Below are 19,868 nucleotides of genomic sequence, written 5' to 3'. Positions count from 1 at the left end.
AAATTTCTAACCTCATTTCCTCAACACTAAAATAGAAAACCATCAAAAATGTACAAAAAGACAGACTCTTATCAATACATAAACACTGCATCCTCATTAGTTTTCATTTGCAAAGGTAATGAAGTAGAAAACACCAGCAGTTTGGAATTTACAGCCCTAAGAATATTGGTAAATAAAAGGAGCAGGCTTGCCCAATATTCCTGACTCCATCCATTTAAAGTCTCTTCTGGAGGACGTAAGAGGGAATATATATTGGTTTTAGAAAAATGGCATCTAAATCAGGAGAAACACACAGAATCAAGTAGGCTGATGGAAATCTATCTTTTAACTTGATGGCAGTAATGCCTGCAGAATTTGGAGAGATTTATGACAGAGCTCAAGGAATATAATATTCCTCTTGAATTAACTAATTTTTGCAATCACTGTACTGTGAGTGGTACACAGCTGCCAGGAAAGATTTGTGGTCTGCCTGAAGTACCAATTATCTTTCATTTTCTACAGTAAAAGTGTCTGGAAATGTGAGTGATAGCAGCAAATTTAACACATCACTAATGATGGAATTAAATGTAAGCTCCATCATGTCTAGCAACAATTTTTGTAAATAACATAAAATAAAATACAGAAATGAAATAATTGGAATATGTGCAAGAAAAGTTAATTTAGTAATTTTTTGAAACTAATGATATTTCCTATCACAACTGACTTATCAACCTTAGCTCCTGCTAAAAAAGAGTATTATTAGGAGAGGCTAATTTTGTTCAAGTAAAGGGTAGCCCAAGAAAGGGCAATCTAAAACCAGCCCAATGTGGACTAAAAATTCTATCTAAACCACTGCTTTAAAGCTAAGCAGATCTCACTCTTGGCATGTACCATGGAAAGTTTTTTGGATTTCCTGTGATCAGTCTTGTGTTCCAGACACTTGCCAAATCCCAGCTGATGACTGTGGGACTCTCCCATATGAAGCTGACTCATTCACTCTTTCACTAATCACAGCACAGAAAAATCATGGTTTCCAAATACAAATATTTGTGTCTTTCTTGACACGTACAACTCACCAAACTGTTTGAATAACTCTGTCTGAAACATTGATTTTACTGGTAGTTTGGAAATATTTTTTTTCTAACTAAACAAAAGTTACAAGTATTTGAATGAAAAGATAATAAATAAAATCACATTTCTACCATTTGAAGAAAAACTGCTCTATGCCTAAAAAATAAAGGTTGAAGCCAAAATGTAGGTCAGACTTAAAAATGACATGGAATTTATCATCACTGAAGCACAGAGAATGGGCTCAGATTACTTAGCGTGTTTGAGAAGCTGGGAGCATTTGACAATTGCCTCTGAGGCATACCCAAAAGAGAAATTTAATAAGGTCTTTAAATATGCTCCTGAGAATCAATGGGCCACAGGGGAATGCATCAGAAATGCCCATCGGTCTCAAGAAGAAATTTTCAAGGGCTAACACACATAAACACACAGTCACAGAGGGGAAGCTTATTTTAGAATGTGGGTGATTCCACAAGTCAGTTTTGTGTATTATCAGCAGTGAGATGTTTCTAGCTTTGCCTATGACATTGGAATCTTTATGTACTTGGGAGAATTATTTTTTTTCTTAAATCTGCAAAAGCAGAATCTCTATTGGAGTTTAAGCCTGATTATTGTCATCAAATATCAAAGATGTTCATGTACTACACAGCTCGCTGCTCTACATGCCCCCTAGATGCTAATTTTCAATATTGCTGATTTTTGTTGCACATCTTTTGGCTCAGCTGCTTGTAAATTGCTACAAGGTGTCCCAGCCAGACATGAAGCTGTAGGGAAACATCTGTGGTGAGAAGAGAGTAGGACCACAGCTGTAATGTCTTGTCCATAGGCAATATTCCTATGCACATTACTGAGCGCTAACTTATAGTTACACAAATAATATTTTTTTTTCTCAGTTTCAAATCAAATGCAATGTTTAGCAATTACCACAGTGTAGCAATACAAGTTTTATCTTGAACATTGTCCTGCACCCTCCTACTAGGCTCAGGCAAGCAGATTCCATGCTTCAGCAGTCAGAGGGTCCTCTGCTCAAAGGAAACCTTGGAACAGGCAGAGATATGTGGTCAGAATCACAAGGGGATCGTGATCTCACTTGCATCTCACTTCTGTGACACCTGTGATGTCCTTGGAGGTTACTGAGGCACAGGAGCAGGTTGAGCAGCTTAAAGGGAGAACTTGGTATCTGCATGTTCTGAGGAAAGTGCCTTTCTCTGGACTATGTTACTGGAAGAAGTTTCATAAGCCAGCTTGACAAAAGAAACAGTGAAAATGATAGAAAAACCTGATGTTTGCCAGATACCCTGTCCAGCTGGCATAAACTGAGTGTTAAAGGGAGACTGCTCGGGCAGCAGCTTTTCCTTCAACACTGGCGATGACGAATGGAATTAATAACCTTTTTAAAAAGAAATTAATTATTTGAAGAGCCGGGGCTTAATCTGATATGACCCTAGCCTTAGTTTCAGCTGAACCTTGCTTAAAGAAAAGAGGATATAAATGATCAGAAAATAGGTTAAATGCATTTTCAATCCTAATGGCACTACTTACAGGCTGAAAGTGACATAACGAAATGAGAAGTTGGTAAAACACTTTTCTCAGCTTCTCAGAGGGTGACTGTACATCTTGAGGTCAGTTTAAAGGACAGCGTGGAGCCAGCTGACATCCTGCACCCATGCTAGATAACAGTTAACAGTTTCTTAAGCAGCTCTTCTATTGCAGCTCTTACCTGACTCAACCTTTTCAAATGCGGAAAAAAAAAAAAACAAAAAGGAAAAAAGGAAAACACCTCTTCAGGAAGGTGTTACAAAAGTTTTATTTGTTGTGACAAACCTGACACTATTGAGACTGTGGGGAGTAAAAATGAGGTAGAAAGCGTGGCCTAACAGGCCATCACATGCTTTAAGCAGTGATGGAGAAAAACCCTGTAGCTGACAATATCAAATATTTATCAGCAAAATAATGAAGAATTAAATTTCTTGGAACACACTGTTCCATTCAGGAAGGAAGGTCAGCAGAAACACTCACAAAAATAAGTGTCAGAAGGTGATTTAGCATGTTCAGCAGGGGACAGTATTTTCTACTCTGTTGATAACACAATCAAGTTCTTTGTGCTGACATTGGTAGAAGAAGAAAGATTAGATCTTTCTCTCCTCTGAATGTTGTGAAGTCACTCATGGCAGAGCTGATTCTCTAGCAATTATAGCCACGCTGAGCTAATGTGGCTTACAGGCAGCAAAGAGCCCTGAACAGAGATTGTAGCCACACTGCACACCTGGAGACTGCATCAGCTCTGCTCTCACTCACCTTCAGCATCTCCACACCTCACAGGCTCAGGCCACAGCCAGGCTGAGCTCACCAAGCAACATCACAAAGGGACTAGTAACACCTCTCTTGCTTACATGATGACTCTGAGTGTGCCAGCTCAGGTGTGAGACCTTCTGGTTTTACATATCTCAAGGCAGAATATCACAGACCAGCTTCAGCCCTTCCTTCCTCTGCGTCTGGGGTGAATGGGCTCAGAGCCTGAGGAGAAGCTGAGACCCAGCCAGACTGGGCAATACTGAGTAAAGCCAGAAAGGTCCTGGACAAGGCTTCACACAAAAGACACAAGACTACTGTAATTCATACTGCAGTAGCTCTGGTGCCTATTAAAGTGGCTTGTACTTAATATCACACATTTCTCCAGTTATTACACTATATTGCTGGTTTCCACTCATTGCTTCTGAAGTGGCAGAAAATTTCTTAGAATACAGAATATGCAACCAACTATACTGCATATCAGTATATATCTTAACAGGATATAGTGATTTAAGTTATTTTGAATTAAATAAACTATTTCAAGTCCCCTGCCTGTTGCATAGGCAATCTGTGAGCTTTTTCTTGCCAAGATGTTCTAATGTTGTTCTTAACCTGTCTGCCTTTTGAAAGGATTTTATTCATCTTGGGCCTGAGTTATTGATGTAAAAATCAAGTTGCTGCAACTACATAACTGCTACCAGAAATGCAGCAAACATAATATGAGTCTTATGGCACAGTACTGAGCCCACAAGCATGCACAGTTCTGGAGACAGGTCAAGCCAGGGATACAGACAAGCTTTCAAACAAGAGAGGAATCACAGGAAAAGAGAATAAACAAGTTGCAGTAGCTTACAAAACACTTAGGGAGAAGACAAGAAAGTGAGAAAACAGATCCTGTGTAGTCCACAAGGTTTTGCATGGCTTTTGCTCATTCTTGCCTTTCTTATCTCATTTTAACCTCAACACCTTTTAAAGACTTTAAGACAGAAGACAAGGACAGTGTCTGTGGAACAAGGCAGGCTGGAGGCAGTTACATACTGTAAAGCTGGGGTGACTTAATGACAAGTCTCCTAAGGACTGGGACTTTCTCAGCTCTGTAATAATCCTCAAACCAATACAAGTGCATCCATGCATGTATAATTCAATCCTCATTTCACAATTTCGCTTTTTGCTGTAGTCATATTAACTAAAGTAATCTACAGATGCAGGTTACCCAAAATACCATTTCTGGTACAGAAATCTAAAAATTATTTTCTGCCTTGGGAAGCACATCCTCATCTCATACTGCATTTGTACATAAAGCTACAGGATGCACCTGAACAGAAAAATATTGATTACATGAGCTGGTTCCATGCTTTAGAGTATTGCTGTTGTTGCAAATTTCACTGTAAGAAAATGGCCCAGAGATTTATGGATCAGCTCTGTGATGATCTAGTATAAGTGCCATGCCATTCTTTCACATCTTTAGCAACACTGGGATCAGAAGGGTCTTTTCCAAGGACCGAGCTGATTTTTATTTCTCTTCAACTATAAGCGGCACTGAGACAATGTGAGAACTCCACAGTCTGTTCCTATGTGGAGGAATTAAAGGATTGAATGAGCTTTTAGTGTAAAACAACTAAATTATTTCAAAAGTCTAGGCTCTCTAAAGAAGGTCAGTGAAACATAAGTCCTTACCACCCCCTATTTGTTCTGTTTATGGGGAAAGGGAACAATGTATATCACATAATGTGTGTTACTAACCAATATGAAATGAATTTGAAATTAAGTCTTTGCAAGCAAGAAGGAAATGATCATATAATGAAAACAAGGGAAGAAAGTTGCAAGTGATTTCAAATGCCTTTTACTGGAACATTTTACAATCAGTTTTTAAGCATTTTCCTACTGGAAAAGGAGGAGACTATTCAATCAAACTGCAGGACAGTATCCATGTGAAGTATTGAGGGTGTAATTGTTTAAGACCTGATTTGTTGGGGAAGCAGAATTGCATTCAGTGATCAGAACACATTAATTTGGATACTTGAGGTAGTGAACCACTGTAGGTTTTTTTAGATGATGATAATCCATTAACATAGTCTGACAGGGGACTGTTAATTTTTTTCCTGTCATTGATATCCAGAAAACATAACCTGGGTAGTCTTTTTTTTATCCTGATAGTAGTTAGTATTGAACAAGTCTCAGTTTGGCTCACCTCCACACTTTGAAAAACAGAAAATACATACCCAGACTACATGGAGGAAAACACAAGTCATTTAATCTGGGTTTCTTCTTCAATATTTTCTAGGTTCTCCATGTTAATTTTCTAGCTATCAACTTTAAATGATCTTAATTCTTTTCCCATCTATAGAGGGCTGCCAGACTCTCCAAGGACAGAATTTTAACAAGACCACTAAAAGTTCATGACCAGCTGCAGGTAAACAACTGCTATCCTTTTCTCTCACAGATAGAATGTGCTGCTTTCAAGTCACTCTTACCTGCTTATTGACCAAGATCCTATTAAAGCAAATTATAAGCCATCAGAGAGAACCACATACCCCAGCACCACTTCCAGTTTGATTTTCATAGATATTCTTACCAAAGTTTTGGTGAAAACTTAAGCAGTGTTACTGAGGAAATAAACCAAAACAACCAAACAGAACCAAATAAAACAAACAAACAAACACCACCACTAAACCCCCTCCCCCACAAAAAAAACCAACCAAACAAACAAACAAACAGACAAACAAACCAACCTGGAACAAACCCAATTTTGTCTGTGGGAAAGAAGTATAGAAATAATGCTTGAATAATAATACCCTAGAATTTCTTCTTTGCTTCTGTTTTGTTAATCAGGCTTCTATCAGCTCCATGTTTGTATATTTCTTTAGAGCTGGTCATGTTTTTTCTATTTTCTTGCCAAAGGGGAAAAGAGGAGAAAAGGTTCAAGCAACACTATTTCTGAAATGATACTTTCCCTATTCTGAATAAAGCATACCTTCCAACTGTTACTTTTGGCAGAGAGATCAAATGCATGATTTAGCTCCTTCACAGTTATCTTTGGTTATGAAAAGCTAATTGTTTATGTTCTTTGTCTTTTCTTTTTCAAACAGAGATTCAATAACCGGGAGGATTTTTTTTTTTTTTTTAATAAGAGAAGTCATCTTTTCTGCCCTCTGCCCTGTCTGAACTGATGTGCAGATAATGATCAAATCTTGGCTTACACAGTATCTGAAATAGATCATGATTGCATGAAGATTTGAAAACTGAATCATATCTGCATCAAAATGAGGTTGTAGCAGTGCATAGAAAATTTTATTTTAAGTGGATTATCATTTTCCCTTCTCCAAGTTAATTTATGGCCACACATTAAATGCTACAATGCATACCAGCTTTTTGGTATGGATTTTAAAAACTAAGTGAACGTTTTAATTTCTGGTTGTCAGTATGGACAAATGAGATCTGCTCCAGGACACACAGTGCACAGAGTGAGTGTGTATTTCTTCTGGGCATTTATGACCTTGGGTGGTTGAAGGAACCTTTCAGCCTAATGTCTGACTCTAGTTAAAGGCTTCAGATCAAATGAAATGCCAGAACCTTTGCAATTTCCCCTGGAAAACTACTTGGGAAGGAGAAACAAACTTCAGCTTTTCAAACAGAGCAGAGGATGCCCACTTTCAGTGTCAAACTCAGCCAACACAAAATCCCAAATTTAAATTATTTTCTGCTGGTTTTGGTACAAAACTTGGTCAAGAGACTTCAACAGGCTGCACAAAGGTAAATTACTTTCATTCTCACAGAACTGTGTAATTCCATTCTATTTCTAACATTTCTAACTGTGAAAGTTCATTTTATTTCTAGTGTCTTAAGTGCCTCACTACAGCATTCAGGAGGAAAATGAGATGGCCTTTTGGTCATCTCCCTTTCTCCCTCTTCCCTTCTCCCTGGCCATTGCTGCTTTTTACCCTTTTCGTTTTCCACCCCGGAGCAATTTTCAATCTGCGTTTCAAACACAATATTTTTTCCTATTCATCTCTTCAACAATTAGCCATTAAATGTTCAACTTAAAATTTTAATTAGCTTTACTTTCAAAAGAGACAAATCGAGAACCACTGCATTCATATTTCAGGATTGTTTCACACTGGAAGCTTGTTGCAAAACCACTATAATGTCAAAAGCTGCTGTCAGTTCTGTTCAGGAAAGCTATCTATCGAACTAGATGAACTAAAACCTACTTAAAGGTGGGGAGGAGGGGAGAGCAGTAACAAAACCTTTGATACAGCAAGACTCAGACTTCTATCAGGGCACATGACACAGCTATTTCAGACTTTGCTAAGCACCTTTAAAGTGAACAGAACCACTGATACTGCTGAAGAGTTCTGCCCTTTCATTTTAATATTTCTTAATTTTTTCCCCCTTAAGTTCTTATATTTACACTAATTCTGAAAGAATCACCAATACCACCATCTGGAGCTCCCTAATCATCTTTTAAAATACAAAATTAAATAATAAAAAAAATCCTTCCCACTTTTTTATTATGCCATGCCTGCTCTTCAACTCTCTTAATTTCTCTCCTTCCCTAATGCTTACCCACCTAACTATTTATGAACAGTAAATTATTCTCCCCACAGAGTCTCCCTACAGGTAGGCTGTGCAAACCAAGCTCTTTCAGGATCTAAGCCATGCAGCAGGGGTAGCCTAAAGCAGAGCAGTGCCTTCACCTGGCTCAGCTCACCCATACTTGCTTAGTCCTGCATATTTGCATCAGCACAGCAGTGTTCCTGTGCTAATTAGTGCTGCCACTCAGCACAGCTAACTTGGCTGCAGGAAGATGCTGACACCATCCTATTGCTTTTAAATTTAGAATTATAGCACAGCTACTGAGCTCTCTGTGCAGTGCACAGTGCACTCATTCCCCTCCCATACCCCTGTATAAAGCATGGTCACCTCCCTGCCCATACCACAATTCCTTCCTCACACTTCTTCCAGTTTGGATCACCCCTTTTCAATATGGGGGACCATGGCTGTATTCCAGTGAGCAGAGCCTTGCAGTGTGATATGAGTTCTTTCCTACCTCTGCTGGAAATACCCAACCTAATACATAGGAAAATTCAGGTCCCCTCCTTACCAGTTGCCTAATAGCCACCTCTCAGAAAACTGAGCAATATTCCTCAAACCTGAGGCTGTCAAAATGGAAGAAAGCAGAGAAAAAAGTAATCCATTTTTATCTCTTCCTCTTCTCTTCCCTTCTCACTACTTATAGAAGCTGTCTCTTTTCTAGTGGTCGCCTTGGAATCGTACTAGGAGTAGCACAGCCTTGACATGGAGCCATTGGGGGCAAAAGAAGAAAAGGCCAGTGGGATTAAAAAAGGCAGTAGAGCCATGGACACAGTGGCAGCAATCCTGTGACAGGATAGGTGTAGGGTTTTTTCTCATTCCTGCTTCTTCTCTTTTTCAGGGACGACAAGACAAGGGGTAAATGGATAATATGGCTGTATCGCCACCATAGCAATAACTAGATTCATTTTCTTAGGAGAGAAGGAGCACTTGATGATGATAAGAAAGCTGCAGGCAAAGGGACAGTTCCACTGAAGTTATGCTGTCGAGACACTCAGGTGCAGAATTTGCCAACAGTGAGAAAAGAGCCCCATGAGTGCAAGGAATGAATGCCATGGTGTAGTGATGGCAAAAATCTGATTCACAGGAAAGCCTCAGCTGGGAGCAAGGATGGAGGATATGGGGATAGGTTTCAACCTGGTGAGACCATTGTTGTGCTTACTGCAGCTTAGGGCACAGGGAGTTTGGGATATGGAGACCCAGGCTACAGAAATTGTCACAGAGCATGTAGAAAGTATGAAAGACGAGTGTCTTTCTTCTTGGTCATTTAACATGCTGTAGTTAACAGCAGTAAATTTTGTGCTAGTCCTGAAACTCATATCATTGTACTCCATTTAAGCACAATCATTTCACTTCTGTTATTCCAGTTTCACCCAAATATCTCAGATGGAATGCCTTCCCCATTCTTTTTCACTGGGCACACAATACCTATTTATTCCAATCCAAGGTCAGAAACTGGCACTGCAAAACTAGAGGATAAGAGTTCAGAAGAACTTCCTCTTGATGAGGAATCACTACCAGCAGTACGAGCTCAAAAAACATTTTACTGAAAGCTGCCAGAAGAATAAGATTTCAGAAAATGTAGTGGGTATGGCACCTACATGGAACATAAGTCACATCAATTACTACAAAAGAGTTGAAACTTTAGTCTGCATCTTCCATGTAATTAACCTAGCCTCTGTGTTCTAGCAGCAGGCTATTAGATTACCCTGAGTTAGAGAATATTTAACTGTGTATATAAACTGAAAAAGTTCTAAGATAAATACTTGATAAAAGAAAATTTACTTTTTAACTGCTTTTTCCTGCAGAAAAAAAAAAAATCACAAACAAAAACCCACCACCTGATAATCTTTAACTATCATTTGAATTCCAGGATAAGACTGAGCATTTTACAGAACACAGTTACTCACTGCTGATCTCTTCCAAACTAAATATAATCAGCAACAACAGTTCCATTTAGCATTAACAAGAATTATTATGCATATGTGGCATAAGAAATTCTAGTCTACCATGGCATTTGGCTGAAAGCCGGATAATATTTTTTTATATTTATAGGGTAGAATGTGAACATTTTTTTCCTATCTTTCACACTTTAAATAATTTAAGCTTTATTTCTTGGCCTTGGAAAATGGTGCTATCCTGGGCTGTCATCCAAGAAGGGCTTCTTAAAGGACTAACAATTGAGTCTGTAAGATATGAAGTCACTTGATGTTATTTCAGAAAGAGAAATAAACCAGCATTCATATCACTTTAATTTCTCAATAAACATTTCTGCGTGTGGAAGTGCTTGGTGCTCAGCCCAGGAGAATTTATCTCTCACAGCAAGTGCATTGCATGCACCCAAAGAGATGCATGTCCCTGCCTTAGATTAGGTTCTCTCAGGAGGAATAGGACGTGTAAGAGGCACAAAGAGCCTTTCCTTAGCATACTGCTCCATTCTTTTGGATCCATTCTGACACTTTGTTATAGATGCAGCCACCACAAGCTCATGATTTCTGTGCTAAACTCATTACAGGGACAGGAATAGAAAGGTAAATATAAAAAGCCAAGGTAAGAAGGATGGACAAGAGAGTTACTATGGGTAAAGATTGTTTGTTAGCATTGGAGCCTATAACACTTCTTAGAAACTTTTATGAGATAAATTACAAAAATCAAAGACATAAAACCCACACTATTTTATTTCAGATTTTAGCTGGTTTAGAGTCATAAATCCAGAACATTTGGGTTTGAAGGGTGATCCAGTTCTAACACCCCTGCTACAGGCAGGGTCACCTTCCACTAGACCAACTCGCTCAGAGCTTCATCCAGCATGACCTTGAACATTGCCAGCAATGTGGTATCCACAATTTCTCTGGACAATCTGTTCCAGTGCCTCACTACCCTCACCATAAAGAATTCCCTCCTTATGTCTAGTCTAAATCTACTCTCTTTTTTCTTTAAAAAACAATCTCTTGTCCTATCAAAACAGGCCCTGCTAAAAAGTGTTTCTTAAAATCCCTCTTTAAGTACTGGAAGGATGCAATAAAGGACTCACCAGAGCTTTCTCTTTTTTGGACTGAACAACCCTAAATCTCTCAGCCTGACCTCATAGGAGAGATGTTCCACATCACTGATCATCTTTGTGGTCCTCTGCTGCACCTGCTCCAAGGTGTCCATGTATGTTGGGTGCCACAGGGGCCTCCAGGTGGGGTCTCATAAGAGCAGAGTGTAGGGGGGCAGAATCATCTCCCTCGCCCTGCTGCTCTTGATGCAGCCCAGGATATGTTTGGCTTTTTGGGGTGCAATTGTACATTTGAGTGTACTTGGGAAAAAATCCCTACCTAAATCCTATGTAAATGTCACCATAAACACTACTTTGTCTTAGGCATCATCTTCATCTGCTTGTTCTAGAGCAGCTCATTTCAACAGCAAGTGAAATGATGATTTCTGCCTGCAGCAAGTGGGATCATGTGCTGTAGTGCTTCTAACTGATCTCTCCTGATGGTGCCAGCTGGGTTCTGGGGATAGCTCCAGCTAAGGACTTCAGTGCCCAAGGCAGGGCTTGACACAGAATCAAGGCTCTAAATCTAAAGGCACAATCCAGAATACACACAGATAGCTGCATTTCAAACTTAGAGGCATTAAACTAACCAGCTATCTCCTTGTTTAACCTTCAAGTTTCCCAAGTATTTATAAATCTGTGTGTCTACACGTGTCCTGGAATGCCCCAGCAAAAACAGCTGGTCAAGCATATTTTATTCCTCCATCTTTCAGTATCTTTCTGTGGAAGCAGATCCAGAGCACATCAACATGTGGGAATTCTTCCTTTCACAAAGCACAGTAGTAACTTCTTTCTTTAAAATACAAACAAAAGAGGTCAAGCATTCTATATTGCATCAAAGTAGTTAAAATACTTGTGCAGGTATTGGGAGATTTCAATAGACTTCCCAATGCAGAGGACAGTTTGCCAGTTGCTATGCTGGGCAAGAGCTCTCTCTGCTATTCCTCTCAGAGCTGTGGTAGTACAAATAGTAATTCAGGGCTCATGCAGTCAAAAGAGAGAACTACAAGGTTAAGCATTATGATTTGTCTTTTTGTCTTTGTGATTCAGATGAGTGTTTTGGGGGTTTTTTTTGTTTTTTTTGTTTTTGCAAGTGACACATCTTTGATTATGTCTTTCCTTGGATCAAGTTGTTGTCCCACCTCCACTAACATGACAAAGGCTCCTCTAGGATGATAAGTACTATGCAAGTGTAAATATCCTAAAAATTAAATTATTTTAAAACTAAAGAGCCAATTAAATCTGAGATTGGTAACCATTAGAAATCTCTGACTGAATCCTGGTAAGAGAATTATTCAGAAAGGCAATGTAATTGCTGAACAGAAGCAAGATCTTTGAATTGAATTCTTTGAGTAACACACTGAAAAACATGGTGCTCCCTTGCTGAGAAAAGCAGATCTTGAAGAAAAATCTCTGTGCAAAATAAACCAAACCAGATTAAAAGAGTGACAGACTCAGTTTTGCAGACTAGACACAACCAAATACAGTCAGCAGCAGCAAGTTACATCTTTGTCTCTCCCAGTGATGTGTTCAATTACCAAGATGAGATTCATTCAAAATGAACAGCACAGTAAGTAATTAATTGTAGTGCAGATACTTTGAACTCCAAGAGATGTGTTATGTTCTGGCTGTCACCATTCATTCTGCAAAAATCAGAATATTTCACATGTCAATTTTTTTGAAGACAGTTTCTTTCTACTTTCCAAATGAAACTCAGAATGAAGCAAGATGTGCTACAAATCTCAGAAGTTATTTACTCAACATATTATACCAGCTCTATAGGTGCTTTTGACAACTCTGTACAAGCATTAGGAAATTTCATCAGCTGAGTTTTGGCAGCAGGGATGGATGGCATCAAGGCATAGTGGATGGGGAAGGAAGCACACACAGGAGGAAGTTCCCAAAGCAAAGTGGAATGGTAGTGCTTGACAACTTACTGGGAATAAAACTGTGGTCAGACATGCCTTTCTGAATCTTTGTTTCAAGGCTATGAACTTCACCTCCTGATCAGTGCCTCCCTGAGAGAGCCTTCTGCTGTACAAATCATAATTAACTGGGCCTTATCACTGCCTCTTTTCCCAAATTACCATCTCAGTTGACAATTAGCTCAGAGCTGCTGCTTGACTAGATATAGTCATAAGTATGACACTGCACACCTTCCATATACCCTCTATGTAAACAAACCAAGTATACAGCAGACGCTAAAAATCAATGAATACAAACTAAAGTTCTTGCTGAATCCCATTGCAAACTGTACTTAAAAGCCCTTTCCTTAGTCTTGTCTTTGGAACCTAAAAGTCCTGTTCAGCTTATGTCCATGTCTGTCTCTGTGTTTTTTCTTTTTTCCTCCATTTCCAACAGCACTGATCTAAGAATTTCTACCATGGAAGTGGTGTTTTGAGCAGACTTTTACTTGTCTTTATTTGGAGCAAAAGATGTATATATAAAATGAATTCATAAGATAAATAATCTATAATCATAGGATAATTCAGGTTGAAAGGGAATTCAGATGAATACTGTTTCACTGAGACATCCTGCATAGAATACCTCCAAGAAAATGTCAGAAAATTTCTTAACCATATTTTGAAGTGGGTTTAATCAGTTTCTCCCAAAAATGGACCAAACTGTAGCCTAGTACCTTAATGACCTAAACTTAGATTGTAAATTTCGGATCAGTTCTCATAAGAGAAATAACTTCATTTGTTTTGACAAAGCTGCAGATATTGAGAAGTTTTCTCCTGGTATCCAGAAATAAAAAAGGAGAAGTTCTCAGTATAATTTGCTGGAAACTAATGGAGCACATGAATGAATTATTTTTGTTCAATCATGTGAGCACCAGAAAGCAGAATTATTAGCACTCCCTTTATGCATGAAGGCGAAAGTGGGATTTATCAGCCCTGCATTCTCCTTTCTCCATCCCCAGTGTTTGTATTGTTCTGTGTAGGAAGACCTACATCATGTTCTCATAGATATTGTCCATTTTGAAAACTTTCTATCACATTTCAGCTTCCCCCATTGTTACAAATAACAAGACTGCTGGTAAACAGCTATGGTTATAGGTAAGTTCTTTGTGGGTTCTTAACTAAAAATCTTCATTTTTATTTCTTTATTTTTAGCTTATGACATTTCAACACTGGTTTTCTGTAGTAATAGTTCTACTTATTACTTTATTTATCATTTTCAAAAATATCTTTGTCCAGATAAATAACTGTACTTTTCTGTCTTAGTTGTGTGAAATATTAAGAATGAGCAATCTGCTGTGTGGTGCTAAGTTGCTGACTGGGGTCAACTCATCATAACAATTCCACACACTGAATTTTTTATACCTTACTCAGAACCCTAGATTCTGAAGGTTAATCAATATTTTAGAATCCAAATTTTGATGTTAAAAGAAGAAACAATAAAAGAAAAGATAACCTGCCTGCCCATTATGTTGCACGGAAAAAATCTTGAAAATTTATTCTGTTTTTAAGAACTAAGGAATGATGTGTAGAGTTGTGTTTTCAGCAGCAATGATGGTCTACTTAAGTTATTTTAATGTTTAGAGTTAGCAGCATTACCCACTTCATGTGAACATCTGTGCCCCTTTGCAGTCTCCATACCTGAAACACAGCTCTGAAGTCCCACATATGCTGACATATGTTTATACAGCAGTTAAAGGCAGAAGCTGCTCTGCCTGCAGTGCATGACTCTACTTTTGGAGGTCCCTGGTGTCTTTACAAAAGCAGCACTGGAGGTGGCTGGAAGCAGCTCTAATCCTTTTCCTTCTACTGCTGCTGTTGCTAATGGCTTCTGGCTGCTACTGTAAGGAACTGTGCCTCCTCCAGGGGATTCTTCAAGATGGATGAGGACTCCAATGGAGTTTTGTGGGAGGGTTGGCACATCAGAAATGGGAAATAGGCCTCTGAAATGGGAAATAGGCCTTTCAATTGAAGCACACAGGTTTTCCTGAGGTAGCCCATACAGCTACACTATCCCTTGCCTATCTGCAATATATAATGAACACAGGTAAATTGATCTGCTGGAACCTTTGTTAGTTTGTGTCAGACAGATTAGAAAACAACGAAATCTGAAACCCATTTTAGTGAAGTACATTGCTGTCTGGTTTCTGGCAAATAAGTTCAAATCACACTGTTTCAGACCTACACGGGAAAAAGGCAGAAGATGTGTGCAGATTTGACTAGTTGCCTTCTGTGCTGTTTTTGGTTGAGGTAGAGTTAATTTTCTTCACAGTATTTGATATGGGTCTCTATGTGCTAGAAACATTGCTGACAACACAGGGATGTGTTTTGTTACTGCTGAGCATTGCTGACACAGAGTAAAGGGCTTTTCTGCCTCTCACCAGTGAGCAGGCTGGGGGTGCACAAGGAGCTGGGGGGGAAACAGCTGGGACTGCTGATCCCAACTGACCAAAGGGATCATGACCACAGACCATGTGGCAACATGCTCAGCATAAAGCTGGGAGTAGAAGAGAGAAAGGTGGGTTGTTTGGAGCGATGGTGTTTGCTTTCCCCAGTAACCACTGCATCTGATTGAGCCCTGCTCTCCTGGGCATGGCATCTGATTGAGCCCTGCTCACCTGCCTGCCCACAGAAAACAGTGAATTAAATCATCAGTTTTCTTGGTTTGCAAGTGCAGCTCTTGCTTTACCTCCTAAACTGTTTTTACTTCAACCACCAGTTTCCTCACTTTTACTTTTCTGGTTCTCTCTCCCACTCCACTGGGAGGCAGTGACTGAGTGGCTGCGTGGGGCTTAGCTGCCACCAGAGGTTAAACCATGACATAAAAACCTAAATCATGTGGTCCAGACAGGCAAGAAGGAATCTTTGGGATTCCAAAGAAAAAAGATAATTCAAGACATTACACTTGTTTTTACCACATTCAAGACATTACACTTGTCCCACCACAGTCCTCTACTTCTGGCAGAGAAATGCTCTGCTCGAAGTGCTGCACATGGCATGTAAAAACTGTTTCTGACTAAAGTAATTAAAAATCAGGAAACACATCACGTCAGCTGCAGTAGTTTCCTATCCTTTGCAAACCAGAAATACATTTCTGTGATTTTAAGTGTTTACACTGCTATCGACACTACTCTCTACTAAGAACTGCAATTTAGGGATACTCTCTTACCAATCTTTCCCAGTTTAGTACGAACACAGTTCATTTTAATTACGGATACAGAAATATCTGCAATGTCATGCAGTTCCAAAGCTCTTTAGTCCTTTTCAATGAATAATTATGGGGTGCAAGTACTGCTTCTAACAATCTCAAATTACGTAGATCCCACGGAAAAGAAAGAGAAATTTTACAGCATTTTGTAAGCTCACACTCTCCCAATTTTTCATCTAATTACCTAATTATTCTCTCATTGATATAAGCTTTGTACAAAGAGTACTGAACGGGGCTACAGAAAGGTGATACCAATTAATTACTTACAGTAATTGTCATTTCATAATCACATTAAGTTTTAATTTGCTGCTGCCAGCTTGTTAAACTGCCAATTACACATTTCATTCTTTTATGTATTAAGAAAAATAGTAATCATGCACTTACTGCTTTTATAATTCCTAAGTTAATTTTGCAGCAGCTTGAGGTATGTCTTCAGTACTCTGCAGCCATGCTGAGCTCTTTGAAGAGTCCAGTGAATGGGAAATTAACATTCTGAAGCAGCCTCATTAGAACCAAATAAAATGCTCATTTGGAACACTTTAATCTCAACCATCGAGAATTATTCACTGAAAGGAGACACTAAATGACACCACAGCTTGAGTGCACACCAGTAATCAACATGATGTGATTTTTGCTGTGTATCTTCCCTTTGTGGAAGGGGAGAGGAGACAGCTTCATATTCTCCCTGTTTGGTTGTGACATGCAGGTTCCTCTACAGGCACTGAGCTGGGGATGGCAGTGCCAGCAGAGGGGCATGCAGACATTGTATAAGCTTGCAAACTGCAACTTCATCCTGCAAAACTCCAGGCAGAAGCACTTGTCCTGAACATTTCACCTGATATGGACAACACCACAAGCAATCACTACAAACTGGATGTCAGTCCAATTTCCCGTACCATAACTCTAGGATTATTCATAGCTATTTATGGTTAAAGTCCTCAAAAAACAAGAGGTATACAATTCCAAGAGAAAGAATTGGAACTCTGTCATATTAACTAGAACAGACTTCTAATATTGAATATCAGGATTCATTTTATTTCCACTGTTCCTTGATATGATGGCAAAGGTTATGTACCAACACGCTAACATTTTCAGATTTTGGTTTACTAACCCCATATCTCTCAGAGTTTCCACGTCAGATGGATCTGGCTTTTCTAAAGGAAAGGTAAGGTATGGGAAGGGAGGGGAAAAGAGAAATATTTTCCTTCAGTCTTTCTAGACCCCAGCAACCTGGCAGAAACTTGATTTCAATACAATATTGCAAAAAGTAAAAGCCACAGGCAAAACCCTCTTGAAAAGAATATAAGATCAGTTGAGGTTTAGTGAAGGTGGCAGAAAGGCTCAAAGGAAAATTTTGTTAAGAAGAAAAATGAGTGAGATTTTATTGCATAAAAAAGACATTGGGGAAAGAAACCCACTGAGATACTTAGCAATTGTGACATAGCTGCAAATCTCTCTGATCTCTTTATTTTACCTCTTTCTTTTTCTCAATGCAGTGCAGAAGAAAATGACAACCTGAAGCTCAGCAAATTGTTCCATGTGTGTTGGACACACAATATTCAATGTATGAATATATATTCCATATATTCACACATTGAATATTATATTCAATGATTATTTTATTTTCTCTCTTAATCTGCTGAGGTTTTGCAAATTCTATCATTTCTGTACAGAGTCCAAAATAACAAGTTGTATCAAAACTAGCTGAAACACATCTCTGAATATTTCACTTTCTTTGTATTTTCATCCTTTCCTCTATTTCAACTATTTGATGCAGGTAAAGCAAAGATAACCATAGACTATTTAGGTTGAATATCACAAAAGAATTTTGGCAGTGGTATTTACTGACTGGTGAAATATTGCCCCATGAAAGTGTCAGAGCCTTCACTTTAAACCATTCTTACAGCCCTCTAGGGAACAAGGCAGCACCAGCCTCCAGAAGGCAAGTCCACAATATACTCAGTCTTTCCTGCTCACAGGCTGGATCACCATCACATCTTGCCCTGCTTTAGCATTTTGGGAAATTCAGCTCTTCCACATTTTGGAATTACAGAACTAACCACAGACACACACACAAAAAAAAAAAAAAAAAAAAAAAAAAAAAAAAAAAAAAAAAAATTAGTCTATTTCTACCAGAGTTTCTCTGGGTGTGTGTAAATTTCAGGGTTTTAGTTCTGGTTTGAGTAGAAAGAAATATTCAGGCCAGTTCTATTTAGTCTGAGAAAATTCACTCATTTTCAATAAAAATTATTTTCCCTACACGAAATTGTTACAGAAGTACAATAATTTCCAAAGTATGCTTTATCACTGTGACTAGAGTTACTAGTGACTACTGACTGATATCACTGGTGCAGTTTACCATATCTCTTATGGTTCAGTAGACTATATCTTTACATAAAGTAAAACAATATTTCATTGAAACATACTGAAAAACAAGATGAAACCTTGTAGTCCCAAAGTAGTCCCAAAGTCTACTATTTAAAAATAGGTCTATGTTTTTAAAAAATTAATTATTATTAAAATCACTTCTTTCTGTACAGATTTCAGTTTCAAAAATATTCAGGATGCTTATTCAGTGTAGTCCATTCCATTTGGAAAGTTTAGACATTCACCTTCAAGACTTTTAAACTCTATAATTATTATTGCTATGAGTTGTTAGTATCATAAAGCTAAGAATATTTAGATCATCAAGAAGTGGGACTCTATGGAGACACAGCAATGTATTCAAGAGGTGCTACAACATTCTACCTGATTCCTTGAACTCATCATGGAAAATGGTAATAAGAGACCCTGTCCTGATAATTTCCACCACCAAAAGTTTTCTGCCTCCTGTGACAAAATATATAGCTGATTATTTCTTCTACAATATTCCTCAACAATTTGCCTGGGATTTTCATTAAGAATAATTTCCAACTTTTCTGTGGTTGTGAAATCCAGCAATAATCAGCAGGAATTGTTATTTCCATGGGGCCTATGTGAGCAGTGTGCCACCAGTGTTTACTGTGTGAGGCTGATCATCTCTGGGTTACTGTGCTGTCATAGCTGCCAAGATCAAGTGCAACAAACCTTCAGGACCAGCAGCACTAACTTACTCTCAAGTGAAATTGCAATGGAGAATAGGCTTCTGAAGTAAAATTACTGCCATGGGGTCTTTTTTAAAGAAGAGGTCTGTCTAAAATAAAACCACTGGGTGTGTTACAGTTCTACTTAAGTGCTCTCCAAGATATTCAAGCATCAAAGTAGTTTGAAAAGAAGATCATTTATTCACCGAAGTCTATAATGAGAAACCATCACTTATCAATACATAACAATTTCCTCAAGCAGAAACCATGACAAGTTACTGCAAATCCCAGTTCAAGACTCTTACCTGCTCTAATAGCAAGTGGACTTTTTAATGGTATCTGTGCACTTCAGCAATACTCAAAGAAAATATAATATGAAGAGAGAGAGAAAACTACTTACAAAACTGATTTTTTTTGTGTCCTTAACTTGGGAAAAATAGTTTACTAACAGCTTGTTGTGTTTGTTTGTTTACAATCTTAAATAACTTTCCTGTGTTCAGGTTTCATGATGTAGTCAGTAACTTTTTTTCCAGTATAACAGGAAATTTCTTGGGTGGTGTGAGTAGGGCCCATGCCTTTTTAACAGTGAATATATGATATAAAAACAAGCCTGCAAAGATAAATAAAAGAGTAAAATTTTAGAGAGCTCTTACTGCAGTCAACAC

General features: G+C 38.5%; 1 protein-coding gene across 1 annotated transcript in view; it reads right to left on the bottom strand.

The window, feature by feature from the left end:
- LOC110472148 (astacin-like metalloendopeptidase) overlaps positions 1-19,868 on the bottom strand; it is a 305,051-nt gene that overhangs the window by 243,280 nt on the left and 41,903 nt on the right. Inside the window, exon 15 of the mRNA XM_031504939.3 lies at positions 16,526-19,813. The gene's annotated coding sequence lies outside the window, so the exon portion shown is untranslated. The remainder of the gene's footprint in view (positions 1-16,525; positions 19,814-19,868) is intronic.

The sequence above is a fragment of the Lonchura striata genome, chromosome 5 (assembly GCF_050655825.1).
Source record: "Lonchura striata isolate lonStrDom1 chromosome 5, ASM5065582v1, whole genome shotgun sequence".
Classification (NCBI taxonomy): Eukaryota; Metazoa; Chordata; class Aves; order Passeriformes; family Estrildidae; genus Lonchura; species Lonchura striata.
Note: the sequence above shows the minus strand (reverse complement) of the source record. Positions and strands in the feature narration are given on the sequence as shown.